The sequence below is a fragment of the Sapajus apella genome, unplaced genomic scaffold (assembly GCF_009761245.1).
Source record: "Sapajus apella isolate SASKATOON/1434 unplaced genomic scaffold, GSC_monkey_1.0 scaffold6, whole genome shotgun sequence".
Taxonomy (NCBI): Eukaryota; Metazoa; Chordata; class Mammalia; order Primates; family Cebidae; genus Sapajus; species Sapajus apella.
In genome coordinates this window covers 9,107,520-9,119,925 of record NW_022436946.1, presented here as the reverse complement: position 1 = coordinate 9,119,925, position 12,406 = coordinate 9,107,520, and positions in this window count along the sequence as shown.

Sequence of the window (12,406 nt, the reverse complement as noted above, 5' to 3'; positions counted from 1 at the left end):
GCCTTATTTAATTTCTTTCAGTGATATTTGGTAATTTTCATTGTATAGATATTTTATGTATTTTAATGAACTTTTTCTAAGCATTTTTTTGATGCATTGTGAATGAAGTTGTTTTTTAAACCTTATTATCAGGGAGTATGTTACAAGCATATAAAAATACAATTTATTTTTATATAATGAACCTACATCCTGAGATCTGTGACCCTGCCAAATTTACTTCCAAGAAATTTTTGTTGGTTCTTTAGGATTGTCTTCATAGGTAACAACCATGTTATCTGGAAATAAAGGGATCTTTGAGACACTGGACATTACAACATACTAATTATTGGAGTCAATGTCGAAGAAAAAAAATGATCCAAAATCCATGAAATCCACATACACCTGTCTCCTGCCTTTCATGGAATCAAAAGAGATACCTAGCCTATGATTTTGTACCCAATCTTTACTGCCCTCTCTGACACAAATCTTGTTGAAAATATCATCTAAAAAATATAAAGTGTTTTCTTTAATGAAACGATCAAAGTTCTAATTTTGTGGTCTCAAATCAGAAGTACTTCTCTTGCTTTCTTGAATGTTTGTTGTTTCAGCATATTATATCAATGCATAAATTCATCGGACAATTTTAGTGATGAGTGCAGGTGGCTTCCTAGTGGAGCTCTCCATTGTGGTAGTCTTACTCTTGAAGACTAGGGGAACTAGTGGACTGTCGGGTCTGTCCAGCAGATCCTGGCTGATGGATGAAATGAGTACTCAGAAACAGGTATGCAGTGTAAAAGCAGCTAGGTGACTGCCTGGGTCTAGTGGCCAGAGAGCAGCCCTGAGAAGCTCGAGCAACCTGGAGCCAACACAACCTGCAGGCAATTAACATTATTGTTCCCCTTTCAGGGAACCCTTATGCTTGGGATGACCAAAGGTCAGTTCCTGGTCAATGTAAGTAAACAAGCTTGTTTAAGATAAATTCCCCGAACTCCCTTGTACTTACTCCTTGCCCTCTGCCTCAGGGTTATAGAACAGCTGCCTTCAGCTATTCTCGCTCAGGCTCTGCAGAACCTTCTGAACTTTCAGAAGATTTGTGCCCTTTCCCTATAGTTTTTCCCACCACTCTGACTGATTCCACATAGTGCACATATTTAAAATCTAGTTTTTTAATTGCCTATAAATAGAAATTTGGGCCTTTGAAAAATATATTTGCTGTTCCTATTGAAACAGAGAGAATAATCCCTTATTTTGTTTATTTTTGCATACCTTAGTGTAATATGATTATTGTGTACACATTCCTCAAAAGTAGCATCCTATCATAAAATTAAGGCATGGTCTTTTTAAAAATTAGAATTGTCTAAGTGACAATACATTCAGAATTTTAAAAATCTTTTGTAATATATTCTTGCATATCACTATGGATTTCATTATGAGTTATAAAAATCCAAAATTCTAGAGAGATTTAATACGTTCAGGAGTTTAAATTTCTTTTATTGCATATAGTTACATTTGCATAAAAGTTAAATAAAGCAATTTCAGTTCTATTGAACAAAGAGAGGAAAAATCCATGGTGAATAACCTGTGATGATAGTCTTTTCTACAACTTTGACTTTATCTTTACTCCTCAGGAAAAGGAGCTTAACAGCTTTTTGTCATAACAGAAATCAAACACTAAGCACTTCTTTTCATATATAGCACATGATAAAGGAAAGCCCTTAGAAGACGTAGCTATAAGAAGACTGGTACTCCTTCACTTAATGTTGTTTTGGGTGTATTATTCTATTTTGCTAAGATTAATCTCTCAACCTGTGAAACCATTGTGCCAACTATTTATTTAATAAAAGGTGGTATAATGTGTGAACCTGAACTTATTCTTCCTCTTTTTATATCCTTATTACAGTCAACATATTAAATACTACAAATGTGTACATAAATCTATATTCAAAGGTCTAGTGGGAATTGTACATTAAAAATAGAAAAACATCTTTGCCTTGAGAAAGACACAAAATTTTAGGAAGTAAAACATATTGAAGGTTTATGCTGGATGTGGTTCTAATAATCAATTTGTCTCTTCTACTCTCCAGTCCTTTTACCTCTCTTGAGAGCTGTGTTTATGTCTCCTTGACAGACAACACAATGTAGGGGAATTAAGTGAAGGGAATCAAGTTCTTTCTGGTGTCTAAATAATTTCCTATTCCCTTAAACATACCGGAATACCACTAGTGAATAGGTTACCATACTTTCCCACCAATAAAACATCTGCATCATCAACTAGAATCCCAGGAAACAAAGAAACAAACAAACAAAAAAACGGGTACTATTGACTGCATTTTAGCATATTTGATTTCTAAACTGGTTTCAAAACTGTCGTAAGATGTGTGACCCTGTGGTTTCATCTTTTAAAGCAATTTAAACATTAATTTGTGCAGTCGCAATAGAAAAACAGAGAGGCAATTGCAACAGACTGATTGTATAGGTCTAATTACCAAAGGATTACAAATCCTGTGAAAATGCGTACTGTTCTTATTCAAGAAACAAAGGGCTCATATTTTCAGAGGTCTTTCCAGTGATTAATAACTACTCAGTCTCTATTCTGAGGGGGAAAAAAGCAGACTGAGGTAAAAATCAGTATAACGGGCTTAGTTTCACCCATGATCCTTTCTTTTCCTCATAGTATCCTTACAAGTCTTTTAGAAACATTTGATCCTGATTTCCCAATAAGCAAGAAGAAAGGCTTAAGTTTGATTCAAAAATTACATTCCATAAGTTTTATTTTATTAGATACTGTATCTTCTTTTACAATTTTCAAGTCAGTGTTTGTTTTCTTAAATATTTAATCATTTTAGGGTTTTGTTCCAAGTAGAATTTATGAAATAAAATTTAATACTTTTTTTTCCCATGTGGAACAGTCAGAGAGAACAGAGACACACAATGCTATGAGATGATAGATATGGGCGTGGGCCAAAAGAAACAGTTATTCTTCACCTATAGATTTACTTGTCATTTCTTTCAAAAAGTTTCCTTTCCTTCAGAGAAATATAATTTTATGCAGGAAAGCATACTCCTAATTTTAAGAGAGGATGGTATCATAATCTGATCTATCCAAGAATTTACTGTTTCCTCCACAGTTCCTCACCTGCTAAGGTAATCAGCATAAGTTTCTCTCTACTTCACAATCAGTTGATTAAAATATTGAACAGTATTTGACCTATATTAGATAGAAGTACATTCATTTGGGATCTTGTAATGTGATTTTGTATAATTATTTTCATTTCAGCAAGTCATTGTCTTTTTTCACAGAATTTGCCTCTATCTTAATTTGTATCTTATTTTTTAAGTGACATTAAAGTCTTTAATGAATGTCACACTGACTTGAAAATCTATATTCTTTAAATACAAAAAGACATTTCTTTCTTGATGTCTAAACATATTATTTTCCCCACCATCCTATATTACTTAAAAGGGATCCAACATGGGTAGGATTTAAATAGTTTTCATTGTCATAAAGAAGCTACCACATATAGGGCACCATTTAACTAGTCCATGGGAAGGGCCTGGAGGTAGAAAGAAGAGATATTGTGCAGATGAGAAATGTCTAGTTGTACAATTGGGTAAACTCTTAGGAAAGTGGTGAGCTATGGGTCAGCTGAAGGGCATGGCATGGGATTCTGCCTTCTTAGTGGGGGCGCTATAACAGTCATGAGCATAACAGGAAAGAGGCAGGTCTGAATATTTCTGAGACACAAAGAGTTTCTCTTATTAATCTGCCAAAAGCCACCGCTGGCCCTCTAGGGGCTTAAAGTTTACTTGCTTCACTTCCAGAGTCTGAAGGTTTAAAGAAGCATATCTCTTGAGTTTTACTATCCTTGCCTTCTGCATTACAGATGATATGTTAGACATCAGTGTGTTCCTTGTACCACCTTGTCTATAATGTTTCCAGTTTTCTTAGGAAAGCTACAGGAGGTTTTGGAAGTTTAGAGAATATAATTTCCCTTCCATGCTTCTGTCCAAAAAAGCATAGCAAATTTATGAAATATGAAACATGTCATTTATAAAATGTTCCTAACCTGCTTCCTGGTGTCTTTGACTGATGAGGTGGTTCAGCTGAAGCTGCAAACACTTGACATATTTTTGTGCCAAGTTTATAATAAAATGATATTTTTCTAAGAATTAACGTATCTCAGCTGGTAGAATTGATTAGTATTCATAAGTATTTTCATTGGCACTGCTATCAAACATAATTAATATGCTTTCAACAGATGCCACTTGTGATGCCAATGAGTGAATAAGGACTTTCATTTTTATTCTAGACATACAGAATAAGTGCCAAAAAGCACTTTTGTACCTTTGTGCCTTTGCTTGCCAAATAGATCAGTAATCTTTTTTTTACTGTCTCCACCAACAAATTTAACAAACTTTCAGTAAAAAATGGCTTGTTGGGTAAGGGTGGAGCTCAGATTATGATGTGAGAAAACAATCATATTGTGCAGTTTAAAAGAATACAAATCACTTACAGGTGGAAAAGTAAAATGCCTTAATGATTTAAAAAATTGTTTTAAAAAACCTCAAATTTCTACCTTCTTTACAAAGCCATCACTGCTTTTTAAACACTCAACTCTTAGAGGTATGTATTGGCTCAGAACACTCAACATACCCTCAGGTAGACAACAACAAAAAATAAATTTAGACACAAAAGCAATACACTGGAAAATACCACTATGGAAATCTACCACATTTTGTGTCTCAATTTAAAAGTTCTTGCTAAACGGAGCTTACATTATAGCATAATCCAAATCAAAATGGACTTCAAACTACTTTTAAAATTTAAATTAATACAATAAGGCTTAAATGAAACAGAAAATACAGTTTGTAAATGGATTGAAATTTTATTTCTTTTCATCACTAGTTTTGTGAATAATTTACCAAATGTTATGGTAGATTTGAAAATACTTTCAAAAAGGTTTCAATCTGTTTAGACTCAAAAATAAATTATAAATTATTTTCTATTAATTATTTAACATTTTATTCTATTTATGTATTTATTTTTTGAGACAAAGTCTCTCTCTGTTGCCAGGTGCCAGGCTGGAGTGCAGTGACACAATGACACAATGACACAATCTCGGCTCACTGCAACCTCCGCCTCCCAGGTTCAAGCAATTCTCCTTCCTCAGCCTCCCGAGTAGCTGGGACAACAGGTGCACACCATCACGCCCAGCTAATTTTTGTATTTTTAGTAGAGACTGGGTTTCATCATATTGGCCAGGATGGTCTCGATCTCTTGACCTCGTGATCTGCCCGCCTTGGCCTCCCAAAATGCTGGGATTACAGGCGTGAGTCACCGCACCCAGGCAATTATTTAACATTTTAAAATGTTATCTTAATTAGAATTATTTTCTATTAATCATAGTAGAAAACCCAGATTAAACTAATTGGACATCATCTTCTATAAAAAAAAAAAAAGCAGGCCTTTAGATGATTTCTAATAACATCATCATCATCTGTACGATAATATGAACGTACACAGTTAGGCATTTTAATTATTCTAGATACAACATTTTTTGTAAAGTGAGTAGCATGTAGTAAGTTGTGAAAAGTTGTTGGCAATTAGCAGGTACCCATTTTTAATCTTATTTCTAGTAATACTTTTTTAATGTAGAAATATACTTTTAGAATGTCCTTAATGATAAAATTATCCTCCCTTTGACATATTCTTAAGTGGTATTATAGCTAATATCTTAAACTTACCCTGGAAGTACACATACTTTTAATTGTCTTTCAATAATGTGGTACCTTGAAAGAAAGAAAATGAAAATAAGCCTGTGTGTGTGTGTGTGTGTGTGTGTGTGTGTGTGTGTGTGTTGGAATCTCACTCTGTCACCCAGTCTGGAGTGCAGTGGTGTGATCTTGGCTTGCTGCAACCTCCACCTCCTGGGTTCAAGCTATTCTTCTGCCTCATCCTCCTAAGTAGCTGGGATTACAGGTGCCCACCACCATGCCCAGCTAATTTTTGAATTTTTGGTAGAAATAGGGTTTCACCATGTTGGCCAGGCTGGTTCTGAACTCCTGACCTGATCTGCCCACCTTGTCCTCCCAAAGTGTTGGGATTACAGGCAGGAGCCACTGCACCTGGCCACAAAATGAAAATAAACCTTTATTGAGCACATGCCTTTTACTAGGTGCTGTTCTAGGCACTTTTACACATGCTTTCTCACAATAACTCATAGGTAGGTCTGACATTGCCTTATACACTAGAAACTAAATTTAGACCTGTAAAATTAAGTAATTTGAATCTGGGCATTTAAGTTCATTCCTACTGCTAAAATAAAATACCACAGACTGAGTAATTTACATAAAATAAGAATTATTTCTCATAGTTCTGGAGGCTGGGAAGTTCAAGATCAAATTCAAGATTTGGTATCTAGTGAAGGCTCACTCTGCTTTTCAAAATGGTACATTATTGCCCTGTCTTCACATGGCAGAAAGTGGAAAGGCAAAGGATGCTTCCTTTAACCTCTTTTATAAGGTCCCATTTAGGAGAGTGGAGTCCTCATGACTTAATCACCTTGTAAAGGTCCCCCTTCTTAGTTTATCACATTGAAGATTAAATTTCAACATATGGATTTGTAAGATGCATTCAGGCCATAGAATAAATTACTTGAAATTATACAATTCAGATTTTCTTGTCTTTTTTGATCTTTAGGCTGTTTTTTATTCTCAAAATTCAATTGTTATATAAACATGGTATTGTATATGCAATAGACTGTTTCAAGAAAATTTAAATGTCTTGTAGTCTTATAAAATCTATTGATCAGAGAGGAAAACCAATTATTTTCGATATTATATTTTTGAAGTTAATATTAAATAGTTGCCTTTTAGTAGTTTTATTTTTCCAGAACAGCAGTGGAAGTTATCTGTTTATAAGCTGGTTACCATACTCCCATTTCTATATTTCTATATTATATTCTACACATTTTAAAAGAAGACATGACTCTCTAAACCACAATTAACTGAGAGAATAGGAGTCTCAGTAACCATATTTGAGTATTGTCAAAAGATACAGCATCCTGTAAATCTTCTTTCTGATGTTTGAAATACCTATGATCACATGTATTAGTTAGTGCTTTCCAAACCTGACTGATTCTCACAATTCTAGAAAGATAATATTAGCTTTCTTTCTCTGTTTCTAATTTGATTGGTTCTAATAAAAATGTCTACCTCATGTTTCTAGAAAGTTTGATTTGGTTGCTCTAGAACAAAGCTCACAAATTGGAACGTAATTTATGCTCATTAAAAACACATTGACTTGAATCAACTTGTCAAGTCAGTTTAATGACATTAACTGCTATGATAGTTCCTGACAGCATGTTTTAAACTGAGAACAAATAATCATACTATGAAGCAACCATCTCTGTTGACTGATCATACATAAACAGAGATTAGCATTAATATAAAATAAAACTTCAATGTATGCCTTTGAAGATATTTAATAGGTCCAAGGTAATCTTAATGCTGCCTATTAATTAAGAACAAATAGAAAATAGTATAGTTTTAGTTTAGAAATACTGTTATATCCTCTGTAATGTAGCCCTACTTCTTCTGAGAATATTCTATTTTAAATAGGAAAAGAGTGAAACTAGGGAACTACTCAGAACTTCTGCTCTTCAGATCAACATGAAATAACAGGGACTGGATTTACATTCCAACATGAAAAAACTAAGAAAATGTAGAAATTATATGAAACAAACATTGTTTTTTGTTTTTGTTTTTGTTTTTGTTTTATAATCAATGCATTGGTTATAAAACAACCAAGAACATTGATCTATGAGAGATATAAAGCAAAAGATATAAGCTCTACAACTGTCCCAGCTTACCACCTGGATAAAATTTTCAGACCATGGAGCAATGAGGGGCACTCTAGACAGTACTCTGAAGTCCTCTGGACAAGTAGGCAGAGCTGAGATTATGGGGAGATCAAGGTACCTAGAGTTCCTAGAGAACCAGAAAATAGAGTGTTACACAGGGAGAGCATTTCAGAGATCATGAGTCCTAACTTTGTATTCCACTGAATACTGATGAGCCAGCTCATGCAATGAAGAAACTACCTGAGTTGGGGAAGAAAACCACCCGAAGTAATTAGAGGGGAAAAATCCCCAGAACTCACAAAAATTTGTAGAAATAAAAATTAAAATTTCTGCAACTTAAAAAATCACTTATAGGATTAACCAAAACATTAATTATTGTAGAATAAAGAGTAGTCAACTTAAAGACACAGGAATAAAACAATAAAATAAACACATTAATAAAAAATGACTAAATCATATTAATGGAGCAACAGTGAACTGTGGAACAACTTCAAGTAATAATTGGAGTATATTCCAAGTACACTCATAACGGGAATCCATGAAAGAGAAGAAAGAAATAAATGTTTGAAAAATTAATGTACAAAAATATTCTAAATTTCGTGAAAACTATAATCTCACACATCTAAGAAATTCAATAAACTTTAATCACAATAAACATAAAGAAAAATACACAAAGCCATATCATAGTTACAAGATTCAAATTGTATAAACTAGTCGTCCTGGAAAAATTCTTAAGACCAGCAAAGAAAAGACACCTTATATACACAGAGAAACAAATTTAAAGGTGACAGTTGATTTGTCATCAGAAATAATAAACGTCAGATTTCAGTGATGGAGTATCTGCAAGGTGCTAAAAGAAAAAAACAATATCACCTAATAATATCATCTAACAATAATAGCTTTCAAAATGAAGGTAAAAGAAACACTAATGAGACAGAAAATCTAAAGAATTGATAACTATCAGACCTGTACTACAAGAAATGTTAAATGAAGACCTTTAAGCATAAGAAAAATGATTCCAGAAAAAAATCTGAATATATACAGAAAAGAGCACTAGAATTGGTAAGTAAATGAATAAATATATAAGTTTTTTTCCCCTTGATATTTGATATATTTAAAAGATAATTGGCCGGTTAGATGAAAATAAAAACAACAGTATATGGGGCTTATTGCATATTTCGAAGCAAGATGCAAAATAACAGCTCAATGGCCAAAAAGAGAAAATGGAATTATACTATTGTGAGATATATTATGCCTGCCATGCAATGTAGACTGTGATAAAGATCAATAATATACAAACTAAAGTTTGTATTAATCATTAATATAACACAATGAAGTGTTACAACTAATAGATCAGAAACAGAAGGAACATGGAATCATAATAATAAAACAACAGAAATATAAAAAAGGAAAAAAGAACAAATACAGATTGAACAAATTGAAAACAAATAGCAAAATGACAGATTTAAATTCAATTATATAAAATAACATCAAATACAGGTGGTGTATGCACACAAATTAAAAAGCAGAGATTGGCCAGTTTACATCTGTAATCTCAGCACTTTGGGAGTCCAAGGCTGGTGGCTCACGAGGGCAGGAGTTTGAGACCAGCCTGACCAACATGGTGAAACTTTGTCTTTACTAAAAATACAAAACTTAGCCAGGCATGGCGGTGTGTGCCTGTAATCCATATACTCAGGAAGCTGAGGCAGGAGAATAGCTTGAACCCTGGAGACAGAGGTTGCAGTGAGCCAAGATCACATCACTACATTCCAGCCTGGGTGACAGAGCAATACTCCATCTCAAAAACAAAACAAACAAAAAATAAATAAATAAATAAAAATAAAATGGCAGAGATTGTCAGAATAGGTAACAAAGAAAATTCTAACTATATGCTACCTTGTAGAAATATGCACTTAAAATATAAAGACAAATAGCTTACAAGTGGTAGAATAGGAAAAGATATTTTATGCTAGTACTAATCAAAACGAAGTTCTAGTAACTATATTAAAATTAGACAAATTAGGTTTCAAAATGAAGAAATTATCAGATTTAAGAAAGGTCATTTTATAATGATAAAAGGGGTCAATTCACCTACAGGACATAATTTAAACTTAGAATACACATGAGAGAAGTCCAATATTCTTAAAGCTAAAAACTGCAGAACTCTTAGAAAAAATAGATAAAACCGTAATCCTGGTTCAAGATTTTATCATCCTAGCCTCAATAATTGAAAGAACACGTAGACAGAAAATCAGTAAGCATATAGATGATTTGAACAATACTATCAACAATCTGATTTCTTAAAAATTATTAGAGCACTCCACCCAACACCACCAGAATACATATTAAGTATCGATACACTTTATCAGAAATGGAATTCAGCTTTTTGAAAGACATTGTTGAGAGAATAAAAAGATAAACTACAGACAAATAAAATATTTGCAAATCATATATCTGACAAAAGACATGTATCCAAAAGATATAAAGAATGCTGTCAATTCGATAATTAGTAACAACACAGTAAAACATGGACAAAAGTTTGAAACATATGCTTGACCAATAAAGATAAACAGATAGCAAAAAGCACATGAAGAAATGGTCAACATAAAACCAAATCATGTTCCTTGGCAAGTAAGTGGATAAACAAATTGTGACTTTTCATAGAATGGAATGCTATTCACTAATAGAAGGTAATAAAAATGAGTACCTACATTAACATGGACTAGTTTCAGCCTAATTATGTTGATTCAAATAAGCTAGAATGTAGTATATTATTCCATTTATGTGTCCAGTAAGTAAAACCCTATCTGGTATATATTTGATGGTAATATAAAAATCAGTGATGGCATAGAGACTGGGATATGCCTTGGGGATGGGGAGGAATAGGAAGGATGGATTACAACGCAGCACAAGGAAACTCTGAGAGGAGCTAGAAATGTTCATCATCTTGATTATGGAAGTGATTTCACAGGTGTATATACATAAGTCAAGACCTAACTGTGAACTAAAAATTTATGATTTATTGTATGTCAATTATACCTAAGCAAAGCTGATTTTAAAAATTGGTTTGGAAAACTCATGCCTTAAAATCAGCACAGTAAGCAAGAAAACAAATCTCTTTTATCCCTCTTCTTTCTTGTAAGACTCTTACCCAGCAATGTAACAAATCCTGAGACCTTAAGATAGCTCTCAGCATAGTTTTATGCTCAGATCAATTTTCTTCAACCTGCCTTCCAGCTACCAAGAACCTGGTGCTTTGAAAACTTACCTTTCCCAGTCTTTTCTCCTACTGCAGATATCCTTATTACAGGAAAACTATGTAAGGTTGATGAAAGATATTATTCTTATATTGAATAGGAAGCTTTGGATTTAAAAAAAAAACACAATTGTGTGTGTGAATTTGTGTGTGTGTGTGTGTGTGTGTGTGTGTGTGTGTGTGAATAAATTGTATCTTTACTTTGGTTTGTACTTTATGTGTACATTTATTTGCTTCTTACGATCACAGCATAGAAAAGGAACTTGTACCTGGCTTTGAAAGAAACATAACTTTTGATAACAGCTTGACATCCTTAAAATTCTTTGACTGGAAGGCAGCAGCTAAGAGTAAATTTTTAAACCCATTCATGATTAAGGTTAATGTCTGTATTGTTATCTCATTCTCTTTGTCACTGTTTCCTGTTAGAAAGTTCACTTTGATTTAAGGAGCTCTCTTTGACACCTTTGTTTATATAGACATATTCTTTGAAATCTTTGTTTATATAGACATATTCAATGTAAGTTAGCAAAAACGAATTACCTATTTTTACCTATCTTTGAAACTTTGGTTTATGTAGACATATTCAAAGTAAGTCAGCAAACTGAATTGCTAATCCAAAAATAATGCTCATAGTCTACGAAAAATGTAGAAACAACCAAACATTGTTTTAAAAAACTTTTAATTTTAAGAATTTAATTTTATATTGACTTGCAGTTTTAATTTTTTGGCTTAAGAAGACTTACTAGAAATGAACTGGCAATGTTATCAATTTAAGATCATCACATTTAATGCATTGATTGCATTAAAAGAAAAAAAAATCAAAATTTAATTATTTTTTAATTACATCTAACAGGTGATTATGTAACTGTATCCCTAGTGTGTGAGATATGTATGTGTATGCCTATCTATATTTTTCTCTTTTTTTGAGACAGAGTTTCCCTTGGTCACCCAGGCTGGATTCCAGGGGCATGATCACAGCTCACCGCAGCCTTGACCTTCCAGGCTCAGGTGATCCTCCTTTCTCAGCCTCTGGAGTAGCTGGGACTACAAGTATGCACCACCACACCTGGATAATTTTTGTAGTTTTTCTAGAGACAGGGTTTCTGTATGTTGCCCAGGCTGGTCTTGAACTCCTGTACTCAAGTCATCTTCCTGCTTTGGCCTCCCAAAGCATTGGGATTGCAGATGTGAGCCACAGTGCTAGACCCCTTTTAAAAAAATTCTAATTTTTTGTGTTATTTTTGTCCATAACTTCACTTTCAAATCACTTTCTTTTTTTTTTTTTTTTTTTTTTTTTTTTTTTTTG